Source organism: Felis catus, chromosome B2 (genome assembly GCF_018350175.1).
Source record: "Felis catus isolate Fca126 chromosome B2, F.catus_Fca126_mat1.0, whole genome shotgun sequence".
NCBI lineage: Eukaryota > Metazoa > Chordata > Mammalia > Carnivora > Felidae > Felis > Felis catus.
In genome coordinates, this window is record NC_058372.1 from 106,501,559 (window position 1) to 106,514,990 (window position 13,432).

At 37.4% G+C, this 13,432-nt stretch overlaps 1 protein-coding gene and 1 long non-coding RNA gene across 5 annotated transcripts in view; one reads left to right on the forward strand and one right to left on the reverse strand.

Moving 5' to 3' along the window:
* The window catches only part of CEP85L (centrosomal protein 85 like), a 170,909-nt gene that overhangs the window by 12,047 nt on the left and 145,430 nt on the right, over positions 1 to 13,432 (reverse strand). The window lies entirely within an intron of this gene.
* LOC123385527 overlaps positions 1 to 13,432 on the forward strand; it is a 34,615-nt gene that overhangs the window by 4,152 nt on the left and 17,031 nt on the right. The window lies entirely within an intron of this gene.

Genomic DNA, 13,432 nt, shown 5'->3' on the forward strand with positions numbered 1-13,432 from the left:
CATTTTAAAACAACCCTTACTGCATCTAGAGTGGATGACAACAAAGGAAAAAACAAATATCATCTTTACCAAGAAAGTCAACAGTCTGGGTAAAACATGTTAAACCTAAAGCAGCTGGTGTTGAATGCTATGTTACAAACAGCTCTTACTAATTGATTTTTTGTTCATGTATTCAGAGTGTTTTAGCAAATCTATACCTCCCATGCTTCACACCCCATTTTTCTCGTGGTTAATAAAATACAAGATAATAAGATCACAAGACCATCCTCATTTTCTATCATTTGAAACATAGCTAAACACACTTCTCTCAGTGTATGGTATTCTGAGCAGTGAATATGATGAATTCAGGCCAAAGGTCTATTATGGGACTTTGATAAATGAATCTCTTTCTTAACTCTATAAATTACAAATTATCCATTGTAATAAAATTCTGAGTGTACCAAAACAGTATATAGAATATTTTAAGAGTACTTGGGTCACTTCAGCTGCTAGGTCTGATTTTCAGCTACACACCAAAGATAAACTTGCCATAAACTCTGTAGTTATCAGTGGTTTCTAGGGGTTTTAATTAACACTTTTTCCTCTTGTGAAATCATAAGATCAATAAACATTTGACAAGAAAAGAGATTTCTTCCCCCCCCCCCCTCTTAGGACTATATTTATTTAGTCCCAATTCTGAAACTACTTCAGCATGCTGACTGCTTAAATAGTACACAATACATTATGAAGGTTTCCCCCCGCTCATATTATCTCTGGCTAGAATAAAAGAAGATAGCTGTCACCATGGGTTGCGATAAGATTCTGTAAATATAAAGCAGTTTTCTTAGTAACAGATATTCAACTTTGTAGCTTATTACTTGGATTTGTTTGCTAAACTCTATACAAAATTTGTTTACATTTAATAACTCATAAGTTGGTTACAAATGAATTACGCTCTGGGGTGCCTGGGTGGCGCATTCAGTTAAGCATCCAACTCCAGCTCAGGTCATGATTTCCCAGTTCATGGGTTTGAGTACTGCATTGGGCTCTATGCTGACAGCTTGGAGCCTGGAGCCTGCTTTGGATTCTGCGTCTCCCTCTGTCTCTGTCCCTACCCAGCTTGTGCACAGTTTCTCCCTCAAAAATAAACATTAAAAAAAGAAAAGTGAATTAAGCTCTATAACAAGTGTATTTCCTTCCAGGGAAAACTTTATATCTCACAAAATTTAATCTCACGGCAGACAGTCACATGGATTCTGAAATTCCTTTGTAACTGCATGTGAATGAACCAAAAACCTATTTGAATGATATGTATTTATTTATCTGGCTGAAGATCTAAGCTTACAGGCATAACAAGATTATCTGACTGGAATCCAGAATTTATCCTAAATTTTCTTAAGATTTTTGACTATTTATCTTATTAGCATTGTGGAGGAAAGGCATAACAGTTAAGCTACTCTAAATCTAACATTTTAACAATAAAATCTGACCCTGAGAGGTATTTTCACAATACTATAATGTAATCTAGTGTTTTATATTTTTACCAATTCAGTCATACTGAATGTGATTAATAATTAGCAAGCAAATCTGACTAACATGTTCATATATACGACTAAATTTAAATCAGAAACAGGCAATTGTCTCCATCAGATTAAATATGAAATGTTTGGCATTAGTGCTATTTTTCATAAGAAAAAAATCTGGATTTGGGAAATATATTAAGCTTAAGATGTTTGTTATGTTGGTTGGGTTCAGGGTACTTATGAAACAGTCCTTTAATAGGGGAAAGAGTTCACAGATAAACTTATCCTAAAAGGCCCATATGTTATATAACCTCTAGACTAATATGAGGGTATGAGTGCCATAGCTGTCTGACACAACATTCTATCTATAAGATTATTTCTCTATCCTAAATTGTATGAAAAAGCATATGTTTAAAGCTTAAGAAAAAAAGAGAAAGGAAAATTTCCAGTAATCTTAGAATGGGATTACTAACATTAAAAACTTTAATTTTCAAATGTCTACAATATGTCTATAAATTTCCAGTTAATCATCTTTTAAAAATTCTAAGTTACTAACCTATATATATTTACCACATTCTTTTTAAAAAAATTTTTTTAATGTTTATTCCTTTTTGAGAGAGAGAGAGGGTGGGGGAGGGGCAGAGAGAAAGGGAGATAACAGAATCTGAAGCAGCTCCAGGCTCTGAGCTGTCACCACAGAGCCTGATGTGGGGCTGGAACTTACAGACTATGCGATAATGACCTGAGCCACTTAACCAACTGAACCACCCAGGCACCCCTATCACAATCATTCTTAAAGTTGAAAAATGGTTTTAAAAACATTTGTTGTTGGGGCGCCTGGGTGGCTCAGTCGGTTGAGCGGCCGACTTCAGCTCAGGTCATGATCTGGCGGCCCGTGAGTTCGAGCCCCGCGTCGGGCTCTGTGCTGACAGCTCAGAGCCTGGAGCCTGTTTCAGATTCTGTGTCTCCCTCTCTCTGACCCTCCCCCGTTCATGCTCTGTCTCTCTCTGTCTCAAAAATAAATAAACGTTAAAAAAAAATAAAAAAAAAACCAAACATTTGTTGTTTTGATCTAAATATCTAGAAATGCTATCTTTTGTCCCATAAACAAAATAGCTCAAATGAAGGAAAGACAGCTGTGCCTTCACCAATAAATATCATGTATTCCACAAACCCGATTTAAGAGAAAGTATTTTGATTAAAAGCTTATGTTAGCAGTTTTACTACATAAACACACACAACTCCATCCCAAACAATGCACCTATATGCGCGCACGCGCGCGCGCACACACACACACACCACACACAAAAACACCACACAAGAGTTTCACAAATACATTTCTTCATGCAATCATTCATTTAGCAAAAATTATAACCAAGCACAGTCTGTGCACTGGATGATGATGCCTCAGTGAATAAACAGTCAAAACTCTGGCCCTTTCATAACTTTTACTAGGAAGTAAAAGATCAAAGAAAATAATGTGTAAGTTACATAGTATTTTGTATTAGAATTTGACTAGCGCTTTGGAGAACAAATTAGCATGGCAAGGGAGAGGAGGTGGAGATCGCAAATGGAGCAGAGTATAGGCTCATGGAAAAAAGGTGACATGTGAGCAATGGCTTGAAGGAGGTGAAAGACTGCATCTCATAGATATCTACAGTGTGTTTCAGTCAGTGCAAAGGTTCTGAGCCAGATGGTGTCTTCTGTGTTGAGAAAACGCCAGAGAGCCAGGGTGGCAGAAAATAGTAAAAGATGAAGTCAGAGAAAGCACAGATTGTGTAAGGCTGCTGAACCAGTGAAAAAACTTTGATTTTTACTTTGGAAAAAATGAGGAACCATTGAAAGATTCTGAGAAGAGACATGACATGATCTGGTTTTTGTTTAATAGGTCACTCAGGCTGATGAGAATAGACTTCAGGCAACCAAGGATGGAAGCAGGCAGAAATAATTCATATGAAGAATAAAGATGTGTTGGATGAGGGTGGTCAGGAGAAGTCAGATGCTAGATATATTTTGAAGGTAATAAGATTTGTTCACAAATACGAGGCAGAAGAGAAGGGTAAGTCTAAGGTTTCTGGAGTGAACAAATGAAAGGAAAAATTTTCCATCAATAGAGAAGGGCCTGAACATGGATGGTAGAGTAGGTTTTACTATTTTCTCTTTGGGGAAGGAAAGAAATTCAATTTGGATTTATTATGTCTGATATGTCAAGTGGTACTGTTGAGTAGGGAGTTGGATGTACAAGTTGTAAGGTCAGGAAGAATTATGAGCTGGAAGAAGTTAGGGAGTAGTGAGCAGACACATTACATGCAAAGCCATGGGACTGGCAAGATCACTAAGACAAATACAGGTACAGAATTCTAGGAAAGAAACAGACCTTTTTTGAAATATGGTACAACTTTTGGAAAGCATTTTACATGTCTGCACAATAAACTTTAACTTAAATATCACAAATACAATTAAACATATCCCCCTAAATTATAAGAAAGAAAACTTCTAATAAGGTACTTTGTCCAATTTTTATACACTAGCCTACTAGTCTGCCTATATCTTTATTATAATAGAATTTATGTTACAGATGTTAAATTTATTGTGTCCAGTTAAATAAAACAAGAAAATAACAACAAAAACTTTAAAAAGAAAGTTCTTCTAAAATTTTTTCATTTAAAATTTTATTGTATGTATTTCAATGATCTAGATATAGGGCATAAGTAAATCAGTTTGAATTTATTATTGAGAACAGATACAAAGTTTCATGCTGTTATGATTCCATTAGTACAAATACCACTATTCTTGTAACAGCTTACGTAACTATACATGAAAGGTAAGATCATGGCGCTACTAGCATTAGAAATAGCGGTAAGAAGCACGTACGTAACAGAAAGGTAATAATGGCATCTACAAAGCATTAACAAGGGGAATGCATTCTCTGGATGAAATTGATATTTTTTCTCAACACCTTTTATTTTATTTTTAAATAGTTTTTCTTTTGTTTTAATGTTTACTTATTTTGAGAGCAAGTACACCATGTGCATGAGCAAGTGGGGGAGAGGCAGAGAGAGAGAATCCCAAGCATGCTCCACACTGTCAGTGCAGAGCCGGATGCAGGGCTTGATCTCACAACCCGTGAGATCATGACCTGAGCCTAAATCAAGAGTCTGATGCTTAACTGACTGAGCCACCCAGGTCCCCATCAACATCTTTAGAAAAACTAGTTAAAAGAAAGATCATCTCCTAAATGAGGTCACTCCTTAAAGACTGGGAGAGGTGGCTGTTTTACCTAATGCATAGAAACAACCACACAGAGTCAAAAAAAATTTTGACAGAGTCAAAAAGAACCAGAGGAATATATTCCAAATGAAAGAATAAGAAAACCTCAGAAAAAGGCCTTAATGAAACAAAGATAAGTGAGTTCAAAATAGTAGTCATAAAGATGCTCACCAAGGTCAGCAAAACAATGCATGAGCAAAGTGAGAATTTCAACAAATAGAATATATAAGAAAGTACCAAGTAGAAGTCATAGAGCTGAAGAGTAGAATAGCTTAACTAAAAATATAACAGATGGATTCTACAGCAGACTAAATGAAGCAGAAGAAAGGTCAGTGAACTCAAAGACAGGCAGACTTCATTCAATCAGAATAGCAACAAGTAGAAGAATGAAGATGGCTTAAGGGACTGAAAGGACAATCCTAAGCAAATCAATATTTGCATTACAGGGTCCCAGAAGGAAGAAAGAAAAAGGGACAGAAAACTTATTTGAAGAAATAATGGCTGAAAACTTCCCTAACCTGGGGAAGGAAAGAGACATCAAGAGCTAAGAAGCCAAGAGAGTTCCAAATACGATGAACCCAATGAGACCCAAAGGGGCACATTATGATTAAATTCAAAACTTAAAGACAAGGAGAGAATCCTAAAAGCAGCAAGAGGAAAACAACTTGCTATATACAAGGGAACCCCTACAAAATTCTCAACAGATTTTGAGCAGAAACTGTGTAAGCCAGAGGGTGCAGCAAAATCTATTCAAAGAGTTGGAAGTACTGTCAACCAAAAATAGTTAACCCCACAACCTTGTCCTTCAGAAATGAGGGAGAAATAAAGAATTTTCTAGGGGCACCTGGGTGGCTGTTGGTCAGTTAAGCTTCCCACTTGGGGTCAGGACATGATCTCATGGTTAAGAAGTGTGAACCCTGCATCTATGCTGACAGTAGAGAGTCTGCTTCAGAGCCTCTGATCCCACTTCTCTCCTCCTCTCTCTCTACCCCTCCTTAAACTCGCACACACTCTCTTCCTCTCAAAAATAAACCTTAACAAAAAAAAAAAAAAAAAAAAAACTTAAAAAAAAAAGGAGTTTTCCAGACAAGCAAAAGCTGAAAGAGTTTATCACCACTTGACTAGCCTTACAAGAAATGTTCAAAGGACTTCTTTAGGCTGAAATGAAAGGGTGCTAATTAGTAACAGGAAAACATGTGAACGTATAAATCTCACTGGTAAAAGTAAATATATAGTAAAATTCAAAATAACACTGTAAGGGTGGTGGGTTAATCACTTATAAGGCTAGTATGATGGTTAAAACACAAAAGTAGTAGAAACAACTAACTGTGATAGTTTGTTAATGGATACATAAGATAAAAAAGAAATAGGGGCAATAAAAATATAAAAAGATGGGAGGACTGCATCAGACTAAAAAGCTGCTGCATAGCCACACACACACACACACACACACACACACACACACACACACACACAATGAAAAGGCAATCTAACAAATCAGAGAAAATAACTGCAAATCGTATCTGTTAAGCAGTTAATATCCAAAATATACAAAGAACTCATAGAACTTAATTAGCAAACAAAAACAATAAAAAATCTGATAAAAAATGAAGTAAAATGAGGGCGTTTGGGTAGCTCAGTTGGTTAAGCTTCTGACTCCTGATTTCGGCTCAGATCATTATCACACGGTTTGTTGAGTTCGGGCTCTGCATCAGGCTCTGTGCCGACAGCATGGAGCCACGTTGGGATTCTCTCTTTCCCTCTCTTTCTGCCCCTCCCTTGCTCTTCGTCCTCTCTCTCTCTCTCAAAAAAACATTTTTTTTTAATTTAAAAAATGGGCAGAGATTCTAAATACACATTTTTCAAAGAAAATATACAGATGGCCAACAGGTACATGAAAAAGTGCTTAACATTACTATCTGTCAGAGAAATACAAGTCATAACCACAGTGAGATATCACCTCACATAGTTAGAATGGCCATTATCAAAGACAAGAGATAACAAGCTCTGGTGAGGATGTGGAGAAAAGGGAACCTTTGTGCATTGTTGGTGGGAATGTAAACTCGTGCAACCACTAAGGAAACAAGTATGGAGGTTCCTCAAAATATTAAGAATACAACTACTATACGATTCAGCAATTCTACTTCTGAAAAACACTAACTCAGAAAGGTATCTGTACCCCCATGTTCATTGCAGCATTATTTCTAATAGCCAAGACATGGAAACAAACTATCCATTGATAGATGAATGGATCAAGAATGTGTGATATATACAATCTGGTTTATGCAAATGGAATATTAATCCAACAATACAAAACAAGAAAATCTTGTCACCTGCAACAAGGTGGATGGACCCTGAGGGCATTATGCTAAGTGAGGTAAGTCAGACAGAGAAAGGCAGATACCATGTGATCTCACTCACCTATGAAATTAAAACAAAACAAAACAAAACAAAAAATCCTCAGAGATAACAGAGAATAAATTAATGGTTGGGGTGGGGAGTGGAATTAGGGAAAGGGGTAAAGAGGTATAAAGTTCCAGTTATAAAATAAGGCCTTGGGGATGTACTGTCCAGCATGATGTCTACAGTTATATTTGAAAATTACTAAGAGAATAGATCTTAAAAGTTCTTATCACACAAAAAAAAGTAAACGATGTGGTGATGGACATAAACTGGATTATTGTGATCATTTCACAATATATAAAATAACAAATCATTAGATTGTACGCCTGAAACTAATATGTTATATATCTGAGTAAAAAATAAGTCAACAGTTAAAAAAAAAGGTATAGAGTTAATGGTAACAGCATAAGATTTTTTTTTTTTAATTTTTTTTTTCAACGTTTATTTATTTTTGGGACAGAGAGAGACAGAGCATGAACGGGGGAGGGGCAGAGAGAGAGGGAGACACAGAATCGGAAACAGGCTCCAGGCTCTGAGCCATCAGCCCAGAGCCCGACGCGGGGCTCGAACTCACGGACCGCGAGATCGTGACCTGGCTGAAGTCGGACGCTTAACTGACTGCGCCACCCAGGCGCCCCATAAGATTTTGTAGTAACACAAAACTAGGTTCTGGGTCCACACCTTATGTGCTGTGCAACCATGGATAAGTTATTCAACGTTTCTAGGTTCCAAGTTCATCAGAAAGAATTTCCAAACTTGTAAGGTATTGTGAAAATTACGCAGTGTGTATACAGACATTTTGCGTGCCTGCCTAGTCTCAAATCCCACAAGTCACAAGCGGCCATATTTTAAGAATTCTGCACCTCTCAGGTATAGCTCACTGAATCAAGCAGAGTGAACACTTAACCACACCTGAGAACCTGGGATGCAGAGTCTAGGAGTTCATCTCTTCATGATTGGAAATGAACTACAGAATGTAAGAGGCTGCGGACAACTATATTCTGCTATGTGAGCTAAAGAATAAAGGGAGTCTGTGTGCACAGAGAGAAGAGAATGAGACACTGCAATGAGAGAAGCAACAAAGCCTCTTCTTTCCTGAAGCCTGGTTTTATTCCTTCTGATGGGTTCCACAGTATCGCTACGTTCTTTCAACACAGTGGTTCTGTTTTTGCTTACGCTAAAATGAATTGGTTTTTTGCTTAAAACCAAAAGCCTAAATGACTTTCACTTGGTACAAAATATTTATGCAATAATCACTAATTCTTCTTATACTATTAAAAGGAGCCCATTTCTTATAACCAATCATCATGATGCACACTTTAAATATCTTACAACTTTGTCAATCATACTTCAATAAAGCTGGAAAAAATAAGAGCCTATTCCAATTCAGCACTGTGGGTTTAATTTTCTTGTGGGCAAAGGTTTTTGGTCTGCTTTGTTCACTAGTTATCCACCAGAAGAATGCCTGGCCCACGGCAGAAACTCAGTTAAAGTTATTGAACAAAAAAAAGATGAGAAAATAACTAAAACCCAATTTAGTTTTTAAGTAAAAGGCTATGTTCATTCATTCAAAAATAGTTACTATCTATGCTATACTATACTGTACTAGTGTTCATTTGGATAAGGATTATTCAAAGAGCATAGTGCACCTATTACAAAACTCTTAAATAAATATATCAGAAACAAAACCAGGCACTTTACTTAATCTCAAGGAGCTAATGATACTACCATATTGCAGAGTGTAATACAGTAAAAATTTCACTTTGGAGGCAAAATTTCCAAATTCTACTTCCAGGCAACTGAACACAAGGTGCCTTCTACAAGGCTAGTTTTCTGACATGCTCCAGCTTAAGATCTTTCATGCCTGGAGAAGACCCTTAAAACAAGTCTTTCCCCTAAGGCTTACATAAGGAAGATATCAGACTAACCTCTTGTGCCTTTCTTCCTTTCTCTTGGGATGCTTCCCTTTGAAGCAGCCAGGAGCAATGCCAAGAGCACAAACTGAGGTCAGACAGGAATTAGAACTGGAGCTGAGACCTTAGGCGTATCTCTTTAAATCTTGGCTATATCATATATAAAAAGATGCTCTGTCTTACCTTGTAAGCTTACTATTGAGGTTTAGAAACAGTAAATATAATCAGAAGCACAGTTTCTGTGCCACGTAATATCTTCCTCATCAGCATCATCACTGATACCTCTGCACTTATTAGGGGCTCCATTTCTCACTTTAGCCTAATTGTGGAGAAATAGTAAATCCCTTTTCCTCCTTCCCACATACTAATAAAAAGAATTTTCAGGGGTGCCTGGATGGCTCAGTCGATTAGTGTCCAACTTGGGGGTCAGGTCATGATCTCATGGTTTGTGAGTTTGAGCCCTGCACTGGGCTCTGTGCTGACAGCTCAGAGCCTGGAGCCTGCTTCGGATTCTGTCTCTCTCTCTCTCTCTCTCTCTCTCTCTCTCTCTCTCTCTCTCTCTCTCAAATAAATATTTAAAAAATTAAGAATTTTCAAAATACTTATAAACTCTAAGATAAAAAAAATAAGGAATACACAAACACAATTAAAACTGCTATTTTTAGGTTTTTGTTTATAATAATCCAAGACCATGTATAGCTCAAATTCCTTTAACTATCACCTTACTACCTGATTTAACTTTTAAAAAAATCTGTCTGAGAATTCTGCTTCCAGCATGACAGTTATGAGGATCCCCTCAGACCCACTCCTCAGTGAAAATTATAAAAGAGCACATTTAAAGTTTCTGGAAATGGCCCTAAGAGCACACAGCAAATGAATAAACATATATTCAAGAAAATCTACTGAAAGAACAGCAAAGTCTATAATATTTGAACCAAAACCCACTCCATCTTTATGTTCTCACAGCTCTCAGCGAGATGGAAATTTCACTTCTGACTGGGACAGCCAGTAACACACTGGGCTCTCTGTCCCTAGCTCCCCAGCGGAGAGCTATCTTCCCAGGAGGGGCTGATATCAGCATTTCTCTTCCTGCCCTCTGCTACCTGCACCTGAGGCTAAGTTCCAGACCAGTACAGCCAAAAGGTGGAGACTCCCTTTCTGCCCAGGCTCTTTCACGGACTGAGGCTTTACCTTGGGTACAGCATTATGGAGAGTACTGGGGACCTGACTGCTCTTGCCTTGGCTTCTGTGGCAGGGGTTCCACACTGGGAAAGGCAAGCCAAGACCTAGAGCTATTGCCCACTCTCCTTCCACCGAGTGTTTACCTTCTGGAGTCACTCAGAAATTTGACATTGTTCCCACCAGCACTGACCTGGCTCAAAGATTTTGCCTGGAGAGAAGCCAGCCACAGAATAGAGAGCTCTAAATGTCTCTCTAAAGGAACTGAATTCATGTGCAGCCGACTGTGAAGTTCAGGCCTAAGGGCACTCTCAAAAACAGTGAAGGTTGTGGCAAAAGGGAGTTGGGAGGAAACTGTTAGATTCATTGAAGGTACAGGCTAAACTACTGGCTGGCGAGAATCTTCGAGAGAAAAAGACAAAGAAATACCTGGGAAAAGCACTCCTGGGAACAGAAAAGAATCTCAAACATTAACCTAAGGAGCTCTTCTTCCAAAGGAACCAGAATACATTGGTCTGTGAAGCAATTTATACGACAGGGCATCATTGAAAGCAACAGAGCAATCAGCTGGCAGTTAATGTGTGGTCAAGGAAAGAGTCACAAAAGATCACATATTACATTTATATGAGATGTCTAGAACAGGCGAATCTATAAAGATGGGAAGTAGATTAGTGATTGAGACGGATGGGGAGGAAACAGGGTTTAAGGGAGTGACAACTAAAGGTAAGGGGGTTTATGAGGTGATAAAAAGGTTCCAGAGTTGACTGTGGTCTTGGTTCCATGTATCTGAGCATACTAAAAATTACTGAATTGTACACTTTAAATGGGTGAATTGCAGACTATGTGAATTCCATCTCAGTAAAGCTGTTATTTAAAAATTGGCACAATATAAAGAAAAAACAACCTGCCAGGTTCCTCTTCGCAAGCTCTTGATCTGCTTTCAGGCTTACAAGCAAGAACTACCAAAACAACTTAAATGTGTCGAGAACACACCCAGGATTCTCAGAACTACTTCTCTCTCTCTTTTTTTCTTTTAAATCTCAGTCTTCCAGGTCAATTCCCACTTTGGGAGCAATGAGCCCCAGGCCCCCCGCCCCCCTCCCTCCCAAGGACCCCGACCACACTTCCTAGTGGCACCAAGTGGAGGATGCTGCCAGGCCAAGGAAGCACTGCCCGGGGAACATGCTAACAGTGCAGATTTCAAGATTCACCCCAGAGATACTGAGTCATCGGGTTCCCAGTGGGGCCCAGAAATCTAAATAATGGGAATGTTCATACAGCTTTGGTGACCACTCATAGCACAACAAGCTCGAGAACATTCCTTCTTGATTCAAGTGAGTGGACTCTCTTCCTGCCTCAGAGCTCCCCACCTAGACACAAAGAATTTTTCAGAAGTTACAGGCACCTCTTTTATGTTTTTCACATTTTAATTAACAACTATAATGTGCATGTAACAGGCCTGCATGTACATGAAAGACTGTTCTTTTTAGAAGTACAAACATTGGCAAGAAAGCTTATTTTTTTAAAAACTACTTTTCCTTTGATAAAAGACACTGGTTGGTTGCTAGGTTTTTCAAAACTTAGTATTAATTTCTGATCAGAATATTTTTAGCTTTTCATGCATTATAAAAGCAATTTCACAAAGGTAAAATGTTTTAAAAATTTAAAAAAAACTAGGAAGGAAGAACTTCATGTCAGGTCACATCACAAAACTAGGATAACATAAAAACAGGAGGTAAACATCACATAATAATAAAGTGAAAATATTAAACCAATTTATCTATAAAGGTTAAAGGAAAGTTAAATTCTGCTTATAAGACATTCTAAAGGTTTATGATCCATTTTCCCACTGTTTCTACTGAGAAAACCTGCTGGATGAAGGCTTTAAGAGAGACTTGCTAAATATTGGAATAAAATCTTTGGAGGCTGTGAAAACATGTTCTCTTGAAGTGATATAAATAGGACAGGCTGTTACAGTTTTGAGATTGGTGGTTCCAACCATGCCTTTAAAAGTGAACAGTCTTAATGACCTTAAAGCATTATTGTATCTTTTATGTCACAATGTTCATTGATAGCTGTCAACTCAGAAGGTCCATTTAAATGGGAAAACTCTTTCAGTGAAGAAACAATTTCAGTATGTTAGGAAAAACAAGTATATCTAACAAACTTTTTTATTCTGTATGTCCTCTGCCGAAAGCTTATAATAGTTATACAAAATGATAACAGCTCACTGGAAACAGGATTATTTATGCAGGTGAAATGTGCTTTTAAGGAATAAATAGGAGGGAAGGCAATGCCCAATGAACTAATTCACATTCCGACTGAAGTCACATTTATGCAAATGATGGGGAATGTTCTATTACAAAATATCTTTTTATACTGTACACTGACAGAAGAAAAACTTCTGGTTTTTGAAACCAGTTTATGAAACCAGTTTAGCTATACTGGTTTCATAAATGTAGACAAAAGCATTATTTCTAAAGGATCAATGAATAAACAAGTTACATGCCTGTTAACATCACCTTGATGGGTGAACAAAATAGTAGACAAATCTGTATTTTTACAGCACTAAACTCAGTTTCAAAATCAGGATACTTTTACATAAAGTACTACCTTTCTATATTCAACAACAAATATAATTAAGAGAAGACTGATTTCTCCCCAACATCAGAATCAATAAATCTGCCACTGCCCTAAACCAGCTATGTATTTATTTGACTTCTGGTACATAGTGGTAAGCCACAGCTGTATTTTAAATATAGCACTTTCAACTCTGTAACAATGCCTTATTTTTATCTCCTATAAATTGGACAAAAAATGAATATGGCAAGGGATTTCATTTTTCTCTTTTGTCATAAAATTTAAACTGTAAGAATAACCTGCTTACACTCAAGGCAATGCAATACTCCAAAAGTCAGCCAAATGGAATTTGAACAAATTTGGTCATCTCAATAGTTTGCAGGGACATAAAGAAGTAGTGAAACAGGACATTCTACTAATACTACATTAGTTTTGTCTACTAAACCCTCTAAAATGGAAGAACTTCCTGGCACTGTGGATGAACAAAGAATATGCAAATTATAATAGCAGTGAAATTTTACAATAAATTTAATATTGTACTGATAGCTTAATGTATAACTCGGGGCACCTGGTGGCTCAGTCAGT